The sequence below is a fragment of the Lolium perenne genome, chromosome 3 (genome assembly GCF_019359855.2).
Source record: "Lolium perenne isolate Kyuss_39 chromosome 3, Kyuss_2.0, whole genome shotgun sequence".
In the NCBI taxonomy this organism is placed as follows: domain Eukaryota; kingdom Viridiplantae; phylum Streptophyta; class Magnoliopsida; order Poales; family Poaceae; genus Lolium; species Lolium perenne.
Genome location: NC_067246.2, coordinates 152,438,787 through 152,444,471, shown reverse-complemented (window position 1 = coordinate 152,444,471; position 5,685 = coordinate 152,438,787). Strand labels below are relative to the sequence as shown.

The 5,685-nt window shown below is 43.7% G+C and overlaps 1 long non-coding RNA gene across 1 annotated transcript; it reads left to right on the top strand.

Moving 5' to 3' along the window:
- The first annotated feature begins 2,963 nt into the window (after positions 1-2,963).
- LOC127327046 (uncharacterized) lies at positions 2,964-3,621 on the top strand. Its single transcript, XR_007868338.2, has 2 exons — positions 2,964-3,150; positions 3,225-3,621. It is a non-coding gene; the product is annotated as an uncharacterized lncRNA (long non-coding RNA).
- The last annotated feature ends 2,064 nt before the right edge of the window (positions 3,622-5,685 follow it).

The following is a 5,685-nucleotide window of genomic DNA, read 5'->3' as shown; positions in this document are numbered from 1 at the left end:
AAGCGGGCATTTTGTGCAATAGCTAGAAACAACTTTTATATATGTTGGGTGCTTTGGGCAAGTAATGTATTCACCCGCACGAGATGGGTCCATAATAGGTGGGGCCAAATTTTCGGTGCCTATGTATATGATCGGGGTGCTCAAATCTGGATGTATCTTTATACTAAATATTATCTACGTACATACATGCATCCAATCATGGATAAATCTTAGACATCTATTTGCAAATAGAGCTACATGGTTCAATGGGAAATATTGGAAGCAAGGTTTGTCCCTCACACTAACGTTGGATAAGCTATATTGGGAGCACTAGTTTTTTTAAGACGTTTATATTATGAAATATATTTACTACTATTCTAGTACATCCGTTTCCAATGAAATTGAGGCTTATATTTTTCTAAAAGTCGAACTAACATGAAGATTGTCCATTTATTTTATAAAAATTTACTATTTACAGTCCAGAGTCCACACATTGAGATATATTTACTATCCTCCAGAGTTGGGGTGTTGTGGGTGTATGGAAGGTGGCGTGATGTTGGGTCGGCGGGAGGAGAGGTAGCAGGGTTGTACTTCCAAAAAAATTACTGTTTTTTTGGCCATTTGAAACATATTGAAAATATCCAGCATTCAAAAACAAAAAAATAGGGAGAATTTAAAAATAAGTTTACACGCCGATTGAATTCTTTTTCGCGAGATTGAACCAAAATTTTATACAGTTTTCGCGGGACGGCGCCACACGGAGGGAGTCCAAAAGCGGACAAAGTTCGTGTGTAAACTTGGCTGCTCTCTCTCCCCACTCCTATACAATCAACTATCTCTCTCGGTCTCACACACCAGTGGACGAGGCGCCATGGCGGCGGTCTTGGAGAACAGGAGTGGTAGTTCTGTAAACAGCACCAGATCCGGTGTACATATCTCATTCTCATATCTCATCCAGTCCCCGAGAGCACGGATCTAGTGGTGTCGATCTCATCCTCCTCCCCCTGGTTCTCGTCCTGCGGCGTCTCCCTTTCACCCAAATCTGGTGGTGTCGGGCTTATCCTCCTCTTCCTCCTCCGTGCTCCCCCTTTCGGCCAAATCAGAACCGTACGTACCTGGGGACAGCGACCCCGACCACCGCCGACACCGAGGTAGTCAATGTGGTACCCCATCGTGCTCACGATCTAGGGTTATTCTGTTATAGTTTTATTATATGACTGATGGTAGACATTCTATACATGTTAATGTTTAGTGTGCTCATATCCGCGAAGTATCAATCAAACATTGATTCTTTTTTCTGTTACATTTGTAGTTCTGAAAAAAGGATTTGCCATGCAAAGTATCGAACTAGATTAATTTATTTTGTTTATTTTTTATTTACATGTAATAGGGGTATCATATTTCGGTGACACCGCACGAAAGTCCAGATTTGAAGCTGAAGCTAACTCCACAACATGTTGATGATGCAACAAAATGTAAATTTTTTATTTTTTGCAAAATCTTGGTTTCCTTCACGTGTATTTTTTATCTTACGTTGGTGAATAATTTTTTTGCAGTCTGGTGAAATTCTATGTCCCGGAGTGTAAAACACACCACAATTTTTTTTGCCTGGATTTATGGGTGTTGTGAACACCAAAGCTAAGTGTTCCATATGCCTGTCTTAACAGACTCAGAAGAATACTTTGTCGATAACATTGATGCCCTCTTGGAGTACTATAATCCTATCCCTAAGCTCTTTAGCTGAATCGATGTCATTGACTTGGGTTGATGCCACTTCTTTGGCTAAGTTCGTTAGCGACAGAAAACTCTACTATCGTTGACACCGCACGAAAGGCCGGATTTGAAGCTGAAGCTAACACTAGCTCTCAGATGTGCGGTTGAGAAGGAGGGCCCGATCTCTTTCCCTTTTTCTTTCTAGGGTCTTTCTTGCAATGGTTGTAACCTAGTTTTTCTTTGAGGTCCTTTTTGTATTATACCCACTATTTTAATGTATGCAGCAACCGTGTACTTCTAGACCCTTCGGTGTTCACAAAAAGAGAAAATGTCTTTAGCGAGCCGGCATGCCTTGCGTCCTTAAGATATTGCAAATATCACCCATTATATATATATCGGTCTCTTCGTTGACAAACTACTCAATTTACTTGGGTTTGCACAAACCAATTTCAAAGAAAGGCTATTTTAATGAATAGTTTTTGCGGTACTGTAAAATTCTACTCCGTGTATCATCACAACCAAAAAGTGGCGTTCGGTTCCGGAACCAAGTGGAATGGAACGGAACCATTCCTCACGCGTTTGGTTCTATAGATATGTGGGGTCCACAGCAAGAATATGTTCCTTAGTATTCCTCGCCCCCAGCCCACCTCACACACCCTCCCTCTGCGCATCTGCTTCCCGCCATGTCTAGCAACAAGAGCAAGGTAGATCTAGGAGGAGAAGATGTGTTGTAGCCTACCCTGTCGTTGAAGGGCAAGCAGGCCGAGGTTAATTCGACTCTTTTCCTTCATATTATTCGGCAATGCTCGGACTTAAGAATCAGTGTGTTATACCTTCCACAGGTGCTCCCGCTCCCATTCAACACAGTCATCACCCCGAGCCAGATAAGGGATCTCATGTTACCACCTCCCCAGCTGACCAATTGTGTCACGGAGACGGAGACGAAGGTAACTTCCGTTTGTGTGCCATCCTTTTGCATATTCAATAGAATTAGTCAAGATCTAGCTGTCACGTTTCGCGGGTGTCTCCATCAATCACCGGCTTCTTCACCCAGTTCCAGAGCCAGAGGGAGCTGGAGTTAGCAGTTATGCTGCCGCCCTAGATTTTCAGGGAGCCAGAGAGCAACGTACCTTGGGCTCACCTGCCCTCCTTTTGACTATTGCATCGAAGAGGAGTTAAGATCAGATCTTACCTTTCACAGGTCTTCACACTCAAGTCCCCCATGACCGAGAACCAGAGGGAGCTCGTGTTAGCACATACCTAGACGCCCAAGAGTGTTAGGGAGCCGGAGACCAAGGTAACATCGGCTCGCTTGCCCTCCTTTTGCATATTGCACGCTAGGAGTTAAGATCTAATTGTTGCATTTCCCAGGTGTTTCCATCCTTCACCCAGAACCATACGGAGCTTGTGTTACCAGCTCCCCCGCCGCCCAAGAGGGTGAGGGAGCAAGAGACCAAGGTAACATCGGCTCTCCTGTCCTCCTTTAAAGTTATTGTATGCTTGGATTAAGAGTGAAATGTTTTCTCTCGCAGGAGATTGGCTCCATTTTTAAACAGAAGAAGAAGATTGTCAATCTCGCCGGAGATAATGGGATTACGGAGGCGTTCCAGCTCGGGGGAGATGTTGAGATCAAGCTCGAGGAAAAAGATGAGATGGATGAGCCGGTCAAGAACTTTGGAGAAGATCAGATCAAGGACAATGAGGTTACTAGGACTCGTTTCCTTTCTTTTTATCGGTAATCAAGGAAAGTAAGAGCAAGATTAATAACATAGCCGGCTGCTGGCTATAGAGCCCTGCCATATCATCTTGCAGTCATCATAAAGCCCACTCACACAATAGATTGACTACTCGTATTAGGCTAGCTGCTAAGTAAGTTTTATTAGAGATTTAATAATTTAATGTTTGAATGCTATTGGGCTTAGGGGCAAACGGCCAGCTTTTTCGACAAATTTTGAGGATAAACGTCCAATTTTTTGAGGACGGAGGGAGTACATATGAAACTAAACATTTGTTTTATAGTAGTATTAGTCTACCCTTTTAGGGTGCTTTGTCCGTTGTAGAAGTGTAGTAGTACCTTTTCTTTGTCGGAAATGATCTATTCTCGATTGGACGTTGATATGTACATTTCCCAATAGTTGGACAAACCAGCGTTTGGTTTCGCTCACTCATGAAGCAGACGATAAAGGCATGGTATGAGCAGATTTTTATGCGGTGCAACGAGAACTCGAATTTACGCGAGCAGATCCTGGTAGTCATGGAAACCACTTCCTCCTGTCCGAGGACCTGCGGGAGTTGCCACAGTGCCTTTGACATGTTGGAGAATATAAATGACCAACTATTGTCTCTCCTTGAAACAGGAGTGCACTCGGTCAACAACAATCACCTTGCTGCGGTTATTGAAGAACTAAAGCTTGGTGAGCTAGCGTATCTATAATGGATAAGGTTGGTCCTATCGGGTGGTAGCTGCAGCCTCTTATTTCTCCCGTCAGGTTGACGGTGAAGGATTTCATACCCGTAGCAGTTTAACCAAGCGATCAGTTGCCACTACTTCTGCTTTTAGTAGATGTTAATCAAACTACCTTCCATTCTCGATCTGGATGCATACAAGGTTTTCCTGTGACCAAATTTTGGATTCCTATGAAATTTGGGTTCGATGCACTATTAACCTCTGTGATATTAGTTCCCTAGTTGCTTGTTTATGCAGATCTGCTAGTGGTTCCAAGTTGGACTTGTTGATGTTTCACACCCTGATTGGATCTATTGCTTTTGGTTCATCTTTTTCAGTTTTGGGATTAAATCGTCATGTTCCGATTCAGCTTTTGGTTACACGTTCAATGTTTGTTATGGACTTTTTCCAGCAAATTATAGAGGAGGGATAGAACAATGCAACCAACCTCACGTATGAGTGGGGAGAATAGAAGAGAACGCTAACATGTGGAAAGAAGATCCGCACATGTATGAATGATCGTATACGTGGCGGAGAAAAGCCAACTAGTTGGGAAATAAACTCCTTGGCCTTATTCTCCAACCGTGTATACATCTCCATAAATAGGTCTCGATCCTCGAAGGTTTGAAGCGGCGACCATGAATGGACGCGGCGGACATAGGGGTGGGCAAATATTTCGATAGCGAGGGTTCTAATACGATGTCAAGCATCTTGCACTAGCCAACGCAACCAAAAGTCAGAACTAATGGAAATGGCTAGGCAATCCACTTATACTACTACATATCAACATCCCCTACATCTAGAAATCTTGAAAAATATGTATACTGTCTAAATTTGCACACTTGTGATAGAACTATAAGTCTACACAACCTGCTAGAAATGTTTTCTAATTAATTTATTGGCGTGCACGACCAGCTACCAGATTGAACGACTCTTCCGCGCTCGAGGGGATAAGAGTGAGAAAGGTCTAGCTATCTGTTATTGTCAGTTCACTATATTAACGTGGCACATGCAACTTTTGAAAAATCTGAATAGTACATCGGAAGGTTTGCCCCTGATAATTTAATACTCCTTCCTCGTATTCTGCGTCGTGCGTTAGTGGGCCAAACTTTTCACATATAAGTTATTCACTCTCGTCCATTTGTCGGAAATGGACGGCCAAGATCTACTTCTTGGGAGTAGAAAAGAGTAGACAAACCTTTAACTACACCAGTCCCCACTCTCGTCTTCCTCGCGTGACCTCCCATCCGCAGAGAGCTCTGGCAGAGCTCATTTTCTTTATATGTTCTCCTACTAGCTCGTACTTCGTCCGCGTTGGGTGATAGCCTTCCGCACATCGAGGGCTGGTCTTCGTCCGCGTTGCATCGTGCCCGCTTCGGTAGCGGAATGTCAGGGTAAGTTTAGCTAAAATACTTTGCTGCATTCATTTTCATCCTCCTTTCTTGATCAGATCCCGATCCCCCCCATATGTTCTGACACGGGCAAGGCATCCCCGCACCAGGACTTGCTGGAGAGATGGCGGCGGGTGATCTAAGGCAATCGAAAGA